The sequence below is a fragment of the Barbus barbus genome (assembly GCF_936440315.1).
Source record: "Barbus barbus genome assembly, chromosome: 4".
Taxonomy (NCBI): domain Eukaryota; kingdom Metazoa; phylum Chordata; class Actinopteri; order Cypriniformes; family Cyprinidae; genus Barbus; species Barbus barbus.
In genome coordinates this window covers 36705150-36719210 of record NC_136732.1, presented here as the reverse complement: position 1 = coordinate 36719210, position 14061 = coordinate 36705150, and the positions used below count along the sequence as shown (strand labels likewise).

Genomic DNA, 14061 nt, shown 5'->3' with positions numbered 1-14061 from the left:
ATGATATGATACTATACTATATACTATGCTATTCTCTCTCCATATACTATACTATACTATAGCCTACTATACTATACTATACTACTCGCTCTCCACTGTGCTATGCTATGCTATACTATACTCTCTGTACATACAGTGTACATACCACTAATATTGGCACCCTTGGTAAGTATGAGCAAAGGTGGCTGTGAAAATAAATCTGCATTGTTTATCCTTTTGATCTTTCATTAATTTTTTTTTTACAAAATTCTATGCTTTCATTGAAGTAAAACAATGGAAAGTGGGGGAAACTCACATTATGAAATAAATGTTTTTCTCTAGTTCACGTTAGCCACAGTTTTTGGCACCCAATTATTGCAACGTCCTTTTTCCAAGATAACAGTTCTGAGTTTTCTCCTATGAGTTCAGAGAACACTTGACAAGAGATCAGAGACCATTCCTTCATCCAGAATCTCTCCAGATCCTTCAGATTCCCAGCTCCATGATGGTGCTTCTTCTCTTCTGTTCACCCCACTCATTTTCTGTAGGGTTCAGGTCAGAGGACTGGGACGGCCATAGCAGAAGCTTAATTTTGTGCTCATTGACATATTTTTTGTGTTGATTTTAATGTTTGTTTTGGATTATTGTCCTGATGGAAGATCCAACCATGGCCCGTTATAAGATTTCTAACAGAACCAGTCAGGTTTAGAATTTTTATCTGTTGGTATTTGATAGAATCCATGATGCCATGCATCTGAACAAGACATCCAGGACCTCCGGCAGAAAAACAGGCCCACAACATTAAAGATCTAGCAGTATATTTAACCATGGGCATGGGGTACTTTTTATCCCTGTTTGTCCTAAACCCATCTGGTGGGTTTGCTGCCAGAAAGCTCTTTTTTATGTTTCATCTGACTATAGAAGCCAGAGCCGTTTGAAGTTCCAGTCATGTCTGACAACTGAATATGCTGGCATATTTGTTTGTTTTTGGATGAGCCAGGAGTTTTTTTTTTTTCTTGAAATCCATTTGAACAACATATGATGTGCATAGTGTTATGAAATCAAGAGAAGGATTCAATAGCAGATAATCACAGTTTATTATCAAGAAAAACAGAGTCACAAGTGGCAACTGAGCTCGTGCACAGCGCTGATTGGAGACGGTCGCAGGGACGCAATGGGCAGCCAGATCCGACTGTGAAATCCTCCAAAGGCAGAGCAGAGACAGGAAACACTCCAGGAAACAAACGAGAGGCAGCACAGGAACACATTGAATCTCTGAGGATCTGACAGTGAGAGATGCGCTAGCTGATCTTAAATAGTCTCCAGTGATGAGTAACAGCTCAAACCGCTCAGCCCGTAATCACGAGCTGGCCACACCCACTTAACCACACACACACACACACCAAAACAGACAAGCAGGCTGAGACAGTGATTCTATGAACCGTGACACATAGAGGCTGTTTGTTTATTGTGTTTTTTTTGGGCTTTCTGACCCCAGGACTCAACTAGTCTATTCTACAGTTCTACAGCTGTGATCCTTGGAGAGTCTTTGGCCACTCAAACTCTCCTCATCACCGTGCATTAGGACGATATAGACACACATCCTCTTCCAGGCAGATTTGTAACATCTTTAGTTGATTGGAACCTCTTAATTATTGCCCTGATGGTGGAAATGGGGATTGTCAATGCTTTAGCTCTTTTCTTACAGCCACATTCTATTTTGTGAAGCTCATCAATCTTGTTCTGTACATCAGAACTATATTCTTTGGTTTTACACCTTGTGATGGATGATTATGCTGTAGGAATATACTTCAGAGAAGAGATTAAGAATTTCTAAGGGTGCCAATAATGGTAGCCAACATGCATTGGAGAAAAACATTTATTTCATAATGTGAGTTTCCCCCCATTTTCAATTGTTTTACTTCAATGAAAGTTTAGAATTTTGTGAATTTTTTGAATGAAAGATCAAAAAGATAAGTAATGCAAATTTATTTTCACAGCCGCCTTTGCTCATATTTACCAAGGGTGCCAATATTAGTGGGTGGCACTGTACAATATACTATACGATATGATTCTATATATACTATACTATATAGTATACTACTCTTATTCATTTATTTTTAATTGTTAACACTTTGCAGATTCTGCAAGGGGTAGGTTAACTTGTGAGAACTGTATGTTTGCTTCTATGTTCAAATTATATTTTTAATCACTCCTCGATATCTGACAATATGATAAAAAAAAAAAAAAAGATACAGTGCACATCTCTCTCTTAAAGGAAACAAAGAATTGCTAGCTGCTAGGATGCAATAACGCTCAGTAATAGCCATCTCCCACATTGTATTGATCTCTCGTGCTCAATGTCGGGAGTCACGCCGGCCGCTGTAAGCAGACGTGGCAGATCCAGAAAAAGCGATTAAGGAGGAGTCAGTGGCACAGTGCAATCGCAGCACATTGCTGCAAGGCCATCGGGAGCAACGCTGCTTGGAGCGGCCGGTAAGCCTCCTATCTCTGGCACCCACAAAGAACTGCAAGTGACATTTCTCAGCTTCCCCATCCTCCTATTCTTCCCCCCTGCCTTTCATGTCCCATGCCCCCCTTGTCACGTCACCTTCACTAATTACCAGGAGAGCCGGAGGAATCCTGGAGAACAAGGCAGATGTAAGGACGCACTAGAATATGAATACTGTTTGTTGTCTTGCATTATGGATAGTTAGTGAATGTTTTGGCATGGAAGAAAATCTTAAGTCCCAAATCACATTTACTAAATCTAAATTCAAAGCAGCCTAATTACATTTGTAATCCAAAAGCTCTTGACTTGAATAATCGTATGAGACTGAGCCAGCTTCTGTTTTGGCACCAAAAAGTGGAACCAATTCCCCTTTTCTTTCTTTTAGGTTTAGACACGACAGGTGAATACACTAGAAAAATGGTACAAAGCTGTCACTGTGGCGGTACCTTAACGTACGAAAGCTACACTGAAACAAAAAAATGTTGTAGAGACAATTTTCACTCAGAAATTGCACAAAATGAATGACAAAGAAACAAGTGCAAGAAGACCATTGAATGAAATGTGACATTTTGAAGTAGAAAGACTGAAATAAACAAACTCCAGTAACCTTTGCTTTATTCACAATTTCCAAAAATATTTTTTACCGTGTAAACCGTACATCTTTGTACCTTATTTACCCCTAAATAGCACATACTACAGTACCTTAAAACTACATACCTGAAGTGTACATATTAGTAACTTTCAAAACTAACTTTTTAACTAATATATTTCACCATATTTCTCCTTTTTTTAAAAAAAAATTAAATGTGTTACATGGATTAATGATTTTCTGAAATGTTTTGTTCAAATATGCAAATGTTCAATTATCTACCTAACAATGCACTAATTTGCATACAATTCCAAAACAGAAATCTGAACACTGGATAAAGCCAGATTCAAATGTCTTGTTTCTTGTTGTTGACATATTAGAGTTAAAGGTTTTTACAGAAGGGATTTTTTTCTCTTTTTAACACTTCTTAAATCAGACAACACTGACAACAGTCAGAAAATTTCACCATATTTTTAGGGAAAACAAAATGTTATATAAATCAGGTGTGAAATGTTAAAAATGTGTAAAAATGTAATTTGTATTTTATTTCAGCATTATTAATATACTATTACAGTTTTTTAGCATTTCAAATTAGATTTTTTTTAATATATATATATATATATATTGTTTATTTAAATTTTAAAGTAAATTTGTTGTGCATATTTATCATTTTAATTATTTTTTTTAAGTTTTATTTGTAACTTTTTTTTATCATTGTACTACTTAAACTAAACAAAAAGGAGAAATATATAGGTAGGAATAAAACTGTTAAGTTTGGTGTTTGTAAGTGCTACTAAAGTGAATACTTCAGGTGCAAATAGATATAATACAATAAACACTTCTTTCCGCTATTTTGAAATGTTATGAAATGTTTTGAAAGTAGCCAAAATCTCAGAACTGACCAGTACATTAAAAAAAAAATGATTTTGTCTGTAGTGTCTTGCCATAAAACGGTTTGTCCTAAAAGTAAACTCAGGGTCAGATTAATAGATAGACCCCCAGTGAGATTATACTCAAAGATGGAGGAAGTAGCATGCAACATGCAGCTTTGCGTAAAGGAAATTCAATTTAGATTATTGCACCGGTCTGCTTTTGCCACCCGTGGGACTAAGGAGCTAGAAAATCACAGACCTTTGTGAGTTTAATAAGGAGCTTTGGTCGACTGCAACGTATAATCTCAATGTTGATGAAAAGCACAAATGTGGCGACACGCCCTGAGTTTGTTTGTTCGTTTAATTGTACGAAGCAGCTCACCGCAGGCCCGGGCAGCTCTGTTGTGGAGCCTGAACATGGGAGATCTCATTTTGATGTAGCCTTGAGGATTTATTGATAAGCGATTGCTTGTGAAGGCTTATGAAGAGCTGTCTCATTCGTCAAACGTGCATCCAACAGAGCCAGCCATTTGAGTGGAGCTCAGTGATCTCATAAATCCTGATTTCTATAAATGGGAAATGGTTTGTCGGTTAGCTAATATCTACCTCTGCAGACGTTGATGGAACAGTTGTCTTTAAGACGCTGGCAGATAGTTTTGGCTGCGCGGATGGGGCCTCCTGGGAGTTTTGAGTTTCATTTGCAAAATCTGGATAATCATGGAGATGATACAGTGTGAAGCAGAGGCTGGTTTCACTTTCTCTGAATCTGCCATAAAAGCATTTTAGCAGCATTTATAGAATGCGTCCGTGTAGAGAAATGATTGCACTGTTCTTGGCACACTTTGTCCTCTAATGTCTGGAGATGCTTTTATAGCAACAAGAGGATTTTTCCAACAATTTAGATACACATTTGCCACCTATCAGATTCACACTTTTCACTATATACTTGCCCTTTGATTCATAATCTATCGGCAAAAGCGTTGTCGTACATCAGAGAGAGACTGACTATGAAACTTGAAACTCACTATTAGACTCAATATGAATGGAGTAAAGATCATTTCAAAGACTATCTCTATCAGCACAGATACATTTACATTTGACTTAAAATTATAGTTTGCTTTAATAGCTATAACAACCACAAGGAGACCTTAAGGAGACATGGTAACATTTCCTTATTATATCCAATAAAACATTTGAAACTGTGGCACTTAAACTATTACCCCAGCTGTCTTAATCAAGAAGTTTAATGCTGTTTTTATGTCCAGATGGCTTGGCTTTTAGGCTACCATTTTCACTTAAACGGTAATTTATCGATGCTTGCGAAGACAACCATCACTGTTATTGTTGCTCATACTTACGGTTAAGGATTTGAACCAGGTGTAATTCTAAGTATTAAACTTTGGTGAATAATTCACACCGTTTAAGCTACAACAGATGATAAAATGGGTTAAAAAATAAGACTTAACTGCATTAAAGTAGTCCAAGTCCATGTCACGTCTGAGGTGGTCGACATGCGGAAATCTGATCTGAAACATTTTGTTTTCTGCATTAAATTAGCTTCCATTTAGTAGCCATTCCAGTGTGTGTAACGTCTCAGAGATTCTGCCAGCAAACCCATCCAGTTGACATATCAATCAGAGCACTTAGAATTTTACTCAATTAAGTGTTGGCACTAAGCAACTGGAAATCTAATCTATTTCGCATTAGGCTGTTTCTTTGTTAATGCTTTGTCCAGTGCATCCGACAGGCCTCGTCTCACCGTGCCAGAGCCATCCAAGATGTGTATTCTTCAAAGCGGGGTAGATGTGTGTAATAGGTTTAATTTTCCATCTTTAATCTGAATCACATCAGTGAGAATCAGATTATGATTCTGACAGTTCTTAAAGCATGTGTTATGCTCTTTGTGGGTTATTTTTTGATTTAGAGCATTACATATTGTCTACATATAAACGAATGATGAAATGCATATGAATTTTCACTTTTGTGAGTCACAGTGATATTTCAAGGAAAACAGTGTTCCAAGAACTGTAGAAGCTTGGCTTGCTCATATGGGTTCGTCGAGATACAGAATGTCTTAAAAAGGTATAAAATGCAAATTCATAAAATCCATATATGGCCTTATGCCCTCATTTTACTTAGAAAAAAAATCTGTGGATACTTTCTCTAGTGTTTTATCCTTTGATCAAGATAATTATCAGAAAACATATCCCAAATAAAGCACATTTTATGCATTAGCCTGTTCTCGTTCAGTCAATCTGAACATGTTTTACACCTTAAAAGATTTTACAAAACGGTTTATTGATTCAACTATACAGCACATGGGAAAAAGGACCATTAAAATGAGCAATCAACAAATTCTTCAGAAATGCCAAGGATTTCCATTTACAACTCTCAGCCAATAGATATTCAGAAAGTGTTGTAAATTATAGGCTAGTCTATAATCCATTAATATCCCTTTCATGCTTAAATGTTAAGTGTCAGATATAAAGTGGAAAACATAAGTAATGATGGATAGTTGGTATTAGTATCAGAAGGGCCTTGATGCCCATAGGCAAGTTTGAGCAACAGAACATCAGATAAGATCAATGACTAAACATGCACTCAACAAAAATAAAAAATATTGGCTCATTAGATGCAGACCCCGCCCACATCCTAAATATGCCAGAATTTCTTTTTCTTAAAGTAGTAAACAGAACTCCAGAATAACTCTACTGATTTTAGATGAATGCATTCAGTTAACTATTTGAAGAACATAAAAAAACAAATACAGTTTAAAAGAAATGCACAAAAAATCTTAATTTTATTATACTGAAGATAAGCTAGATTTAGATCTACATTTCTTAGTATTTATATATTTTAGAAACTTAATAAAGAAAAGAACTATAGAAAAATACTGCATTTATCTATAATTAATTATTCTGCATCATCATAGATTTAATCCAAAGCGCAGCGTGTGGAGAACAGAGGGCAGACGTATTCCCCGCCCCCTCATGAATAATGTTTAATAACCCCGCCCCCAAGCGCAGAAGCTGTAGCAAGGCACCCGTATGCGCACGGCGTCTTCATGTGATACCAGAACCGCGTCGCTACAGTTGATAGACACGCTGGTCCTTTCGTCTGCAGCTGCACTCTTGATTAATGGTGATCTTCGGATCACAAATCCTTTACATTTGCTACATGCTGACCGGTACGCACGAAAACCAGGAGTTACCGTTTAATAGCAAAGGAAAACCGAAGGACGAAGCGTTTACACTTGGTGAAGGTGTTCTTCATCTCCAGCGCTTCCCACTATACGGACACCAGCAGATCCTCATCCACACGACTGCATATCAGCATAACGGGTAGGTCCAATCTCCAAATGACTACATAAGATAACATCCAGCGTGTTGACGTGAAATGGGCGACGGTTACGCGTCGTTTCCGAGCGGCGTTCATCATAGGCTATTTGATGAATCAATGCACCGTGCTATTTATTTACAACGTTATGAGTAACGGCGGAGTGCTGGGTATACAGACTTTCAGCTCCAATGTCTCTCCTTTGAAATGCTTGCATGTACCTCCCATAGCCGGAGATACAGTTGGATCTTATTTGGCAACAGTGTTGCGCGTGCAGTGTATGGCACAGACGCATGGCAGGTTTGGTGCGTGCATCATTTAAGTAATTATATATTGTTTCTGTTTGTTTGTTTTTTTTTCGTACAAATTTACATATTAGTCCAAAGCATTTAAACAAAGCATCAGATGGGTCCATTATTGTCATAACAGCAGGTAAACATATCATTGGGGTTTCCAGTTCTTCTGGTTCCTGTTAATGTTTGTTTAAACGCCTTAATATCGCGTAGGGTCCTGGTAAGCCCTGACTTATTATTCAGAGAATGTGTTTGTATCTCATTGGACTTTGGGGTGGGAATCCTCCTTATAGTAGTCTTATTGCATGCATTTATTGTGTATGCATGCAGAATCCATGCGGCGAATAGAACAGCACTATTCCTTGTGCATCAGCATTGACTGGGGCACAATGTGGGAATTCAGTTCACAACTGTTTATTGACGTTTTTGGCCTTGTCATCTTTAGATCACTTATTGGCTTCCATGCAGTAGATCACCTGCTTTACTACCACTTTAATGTTAAGGAGTCTTTGCCAGGTGTGGTGCCACACTTTTGAACTTGAGTGCCAAAGAATTTACCTAAACTTATCATTGGCTCATAAGCACATCCTGATGATGGCCCCTTGATTGTGTTTTTTAACATAATATCCTTATTCCAACAAAGGCTTTTAATTGTATACCTCGTGTGAGTGTAGTTTGTCTTCATAGACTGTTATCCCTTCTTCAGAGAGACTTTGCATTGATGCATAATCCAAAATGATCCCTAAAAATAGGTGTGGTAAGGGTCATACACACGCTCTTAGAAGTGATTAACATGCTTAATATTAATTTCTACGTGATTGGGTGTCCATAATAGCAGCTGTGGTGAAGTGATTAGGGATTTCATGCGCCGTCTGGGTTTTGGGGGCTTGAGACTTTTCCACAGAAAATCATCTCAGCTGTGTCTCAACACCGGCAACCACATGAGAAATGTCTTCCCTGGTCTGGGGGGGCATCAGCTGAGAAAGTCACCCAATCGTAATTAAATGCCGCAAATTGATTCACCGGCTGGCCAGTATAGTGTGTGTGTGTGTGTGTGTGTGTGTGTGTGTGTGTGTGTAAGTGAGCACAGGATGAATAGGCCCTGGGGTCCTTAACTAAACACCAGTGAAGTAGGAAAACTTTTGCTCATGTTTTGGAGAGAAGAGGTATTTGACAGGTATATTTTCTCATACGCCACATTTCAATCGCAAGACAAGTGAAATTCAATTCAGAATTAAAGGAAGCATGAAGGGCCGGGAGGAACTGATAGATTTGACACGTTTAAATTGGTTTTCCCAAAGTTAATTTCAGACTGTGCTATTTTGACCTCAGACGTCAAATAGTGTTGCCACACTTCAGATCAAATCTTGAGGATTCGTCTTTCATAACTTCCTTTTACGCAACTGAAGAAGAATTCTCTGAAGCTCTTGAAACCTAGCAGTCATTCAAGCATGCTAGAATTTGTTCTGCGCTCTCGACTGCAGTCTTGTTTATGTTGAATGTCTCGTACGGTGATCTATGGGGAAATTTTGGTGTAATCTCATTCTCATAATTTAAAATGAGCATCCTGCGTCATCTGCTGGTTATTCGAGTATCAGACAGGAGGGTCCGTCACCAAGGCAACAAGTCACTACAAAGCCGAGCATGCCAAGTGTTGCTCTTTAGCATATGTCCCTTTGAAGCTTCCGCACCCCTATGGAGACCTTTTATGGGGTCTGTTTTTGCTGCACTTGGCCAGGCATACATTGTTTCTCTGCTTGACATATGAGTGTAGCCAGGATGCTAGTTGAGTGCGGGTTTGAAAAAAAACCCTCTATGAGCTTTTATTGTATATTTGTGAGGACCTATGAAATCCATATACATTTTTTCCAAAATTCTGTGTTTTCTGTTTTAAGTTTTCTGGTTTCCTTTTTAATGGTTTAATAGGTATATTTTAATAATCAAAAAGGATGTCAAATCAATTACATTCATAGAACTTTAACAATTTAATATTTAATTTTTTTTAACAATACTAGTATGGAATGAAATGTTGTTGTTTTTTTTTCCAGAAATTCTGAATTCTTTGTTTTAATACAAATACTTCTATCTAAAAATACAATATCAAAAACAATGATGATCAAATGAATGCATAAAACATTACCAGCTTAATTAATCTTCTGAAATATCAAATGAAATTAACAAGTTATTTAAATTTTGACAAAAAAGGAGACTTGCACAAGAGGTTTGCTTTTTTCTAAAAACACAGATGAAAAATTCTTATATTCCTTAAAAACACCATTGTTGTTACTTTGAAAAATACATTATAATGTACAATATTAATATATTGTCATAATTTCTTCAAGTTAAACCAAACTTTTATTTTGCTGGGTTGTAGTGAAGACCTTTGAGCGTATCTGATTAGTTTTATCAAATAAAATAGTGACACGCAGACTTTTTGTGGTTTAATGTTCATACACTCTAAAAAATGCTGGGGTAAATAAAACCCAGCAATTTGACCCAGCGATTGGGTTACTGCCCAGAAGGTTGGGTTAAACATTTAACCCAACTGTTGGTTGAAAACAACCCAGCATGTGTTCTGTCCAATATTTACCCAGCACTGGGTTATATTTAACCCAGCATTTTTTAGAATGTAGCCTAGTCTGTGGCCCATATTAAAACTTGAATTTGAAGTGTACAGCCCTGCTTTTTATTTATTCATCAAAATTTTGCCAAATTTTAATGACTGGAATTTGCAGTTCTATCTTCATTTTCCACATTTTAGAAATCAAAGTGCCCTATATTTATGTGTATGTGGGCTAATACACTATGTCTGTGGAGTTTATCGAAAGTCTGCAAATGTAATTCAGGTTCTGTGAAACAGAAGGCCTGTGGTGAATAGATGGAGTTTGGTCCCTCAATTTGTGCTCTCTAGACCAGGGTCACCTTAATTATGTGAGAAGCAGCAGATGTAGGGCAGCACAGTGTGGCGTGCAGCTGTAGAAACCCATGGTGATTTAAACCCGTTGAAATGTCTTGCCTCATCTACTGCCGTGTTAATTTTTGCTTTCAAGTATCATGTTTTTGCCTTATATGTCTTACTCCACTCACTCAGCCAGGCATTAAGCCATTTTTAAAATTCCCTACTTGGTTTTGGGGGTTTAATCATCAAAATTACTTTCTGATGCCTGAAAGATTCAGTCATCACCCTTATCAGGATCCTCAATGATGTCTATCTTAGCCAGCCAGAAACAATGCTGAAAATAGAATGGGTTGATACCAGACACGTCTTTTCCAGTAGACTGTGTTTCATATGCTCTGTTGTTCGGAAAAACTAGACTCGCTCCCAAACCCAGTTATTGTAGGTATTTATGTTGGTTCCTTGTGATTTAGATGGTACTTCTGCTCTTCCTTTCATCAACATCACATTGGGGTTTGAGGATCAGATTCTGCAGTGCAGGTGAGTTTCATCTTATCACCACCCTGATCATGAAGAATCCTGAACTCCCGGGGTGCTTGAGGTCTGTCTTCAGACTCTTATTTTCTAATTTCTCTCATACATTTGGGTGTGATTTAATTAACTTACCTGTCACTTGCTCTCCTCTCTCTCTGATATCAGTGATGAAGCTGTGAAGTGACTGAGGAAGTCTGGGTCATCAAACGTCAGGGCCAGCCTGCAGATTCTGTGTTTGTTTTGGCTCACTGCCGTGCCATTGTCTTCTGTCAGTTTATCCCAGCGTTCAGGCCAGCGTTGGTTAGTTTGTTCCATAGAGACCAGGCAAACAGGAGTTTTCATTAAGAAAACATCTAGATTGTTTTGTTCCTAGATCATAACCAGGACACTTCCTGAGACGGTGTGTTTATGTTAGTCAGATATATAAAAACTCTCGATGATGTTTGTGTACAGCAGTGCTTGACAAAGCTCAACTCATTGACATTCCCAAGGCTTTGTTTTTTTGGTTTGGCTGTTGTTAGATAATTAATTTTTGTTGTTTTGTGTAATGTTGCAGGAAAACAGAAGCGAGCTTTCATTGCCACTATGATTCAAGGAATATGGTGTTAGATTAACCTAATGTCTGCCTGATGATTTAATTTGATTCAGTCACATTTGTTGAGGGCTAATTGTCTGAACAGTGACAGGAAATACTGGCATCAGGGCACTCCACTAATGTTAGCGTTAATATAGTTCGCTGCCAGTACTGGCCATGAGAGAATTGTTCCAATTCCCATTTCGGTGTACAAAGCTGAAGTGTGGCATCATTTGGGCTTTTGTGGTAATGTCCGCCCCGGGACCGCGGCGCGAGCGCAACCTCAGTTCTGCCGCTTGCCGCGTCCCGTGTGAAGAGCCTTAGCGCAGGTCGCCGCATGGCTGCAGCTTTCTCTCGTGTTGGGGGCGTTTTGTGCAGTTGGGGCGGTGCTCACGTCGCGGTCTCTGCGATTCCACGTGGAACATAAATACAAACTGAAAAACCCGTGAAATCCAAGTTGAAAAGTCTGAGAATGATCAACATCTGTTTTTATTTTATTTTATTTTACAATTGTTTTGTTTTCTTTAGGAATCCTGCAAGCACTTTATTTTTCATTGATATTAAGCAGATGTCATTTTTTGTTCAGATCAAATGTTATGACATTGTCACTTAAACTGTGAACCTTTAAAAAAAAAAAAAAAAAAATATATATATATATATATATATATATATATATGTGTATATATAATATGTGTGTATATATATATATATATATATATATATATGTGTATATGTTAGGGGTGTAATGATATGCGTATTCGTATTGAACCGTTCGGTATGAGGCTTTCGTTTCGGTACGCATTACAAACCGAACGATTCGTTGGACTAATCCTATTACGTTTGGAAAATAAATGCTTAAAGTGTGTGAAATATCAGTGCCACTCCGCTCAACAACGCAGCCCAAACGACGTAACGGGCAACGTGCTGTCTGCCCCGCGATAACCTCCCCTTGCTGAGGTGCATCGAAGGACGATGATAGCCAGAGATATTGTCAAAAACATCAATTATTGGAAAAATTAAGAGGATTTGGCATCTCCAATTAATGTAGGCCTGTTACATTCTTATTTTATTAGGCCTATTATTATTATTATTATGAAGTTACTTTTAGTATTAAATTAAAAGTACAATTAATTTGCCCGCTATAATTACCACATAACTGACGCGCTGCAAGGATAAAATTAGGCTATATTTACTCCTCAATTAAAATGTTTTTTTTTAAAAAAAGGTCTTTTAAAACAGGTCTATTAGGATATATGCTACCTACAATGAATTATATTCCTATAATTAAAATATTAACACTGCAGTCATCATTAAAAATCAATGAAATAAACAGCTTTTATTTCAAACACCGACTTTCAAAAACAACCTTTTTTACACGGAATACGTTTCTTCTTTTTCAGTATGTACGGGCCACAAGAGAAATATAAAGTAAATAATTGACAACAGTTATAGGCTATACTATTATCAGCATATGTTGAATTCGTCTCTTTTTGTCTCTGAGAGAATATGCGGCGTCAGATGCCGAAAACTTCGTCATTACTCCTTTAAGATTAAGACGTTCACCGGCATAAACCTTGCTCAAAGTTTGCACGTGTGCAAACCCTTGCGCAAACGTGTGCTTGTGTGATATCATTGGCTCGCCTTTATGGTTTAAAACAGAAATATTTCCAACATTGCGACGTAACCAATTGCCCCGCCCCCCGTATCGAAAACGTACTGAACCGTGACACTACTGTGTTGTATCGAACCGAACTGTGAATTTTGTGAACCATTGCACCCCTTATTTTATTAATTTAACTAAAGAATCCTGCAAGCACTTGAATTTTTCCCCCTTTACTCGTACTGCACAAAAAGTGGTTCAATAATGTTGTATGTTACAGGGACTGATTATTGCAAATGCAGATCTGTATGTTCTGCAGTGTGTTCTGGTTAAACTGTTTTTATTTATTTATTTTTTGCTAAGGTTTGCATATGGTGGTGTGTTCTTAATGACAGCTTTCCTAAAAATATATCCTATTCCTAAAATAAGAAATATCCCAATATATCGCCTTGCTTACAGTATCGCAATGTATCGCAATATATCGTATCGCAACCCCTGTATCGTGATGCGTATCGTATCGCATCGCCAGATTCTTGCCAATACACAGCCCTACTTGATAAACGAGGAGACCATAGACGTTATATAGACCTTAGAATATATTTCATTTAGCATTAGTGACAGGAAACAAGCTTTCTTTGATAATGTTGAAGACATAGCTATGCCTGTCTAAGGTCGAAGCGTGCTGTACTGTCACTTCCAGTGGAGAGGGTGACTGGAGCCCTCTGATTTGATATGATGGCTCCTTGACTCTGTTTCTTCTCCTTGACTTGCACACACCGTCCTCCTCCTCGATGTGGTGTTAAGTTGAATGCGTCTCTGCAAGCTTCTAGCGCGTTATGCCAGTGGCGTTTGTTGCAACGGCTGCAGATTAACTGC

At 37.8% G+C, this 14061-nt stretch overlaps 1 protein-coding gene across 1 annotated transcript in view; it reads left to right on the top strand.

Moving 5' to 3' along the window:
* Positions 1 to 7269: 7269 nt before the first annotated feature.
* The window catches only part of LOC306862984 (protein TANC2-like), a gene marked incomplete at its 3' end in the record, with an annotated part of 172425 nt that continues 165633 nt past the window's right edge, over positions 7270 to 14061 (top strand). Inside the window, exon 1 of the mRNA XM_079406112.1 lies at positions 7270 to 7293. The remainder of the gene's footprint in view (positions 7294 to 14061) is intronic.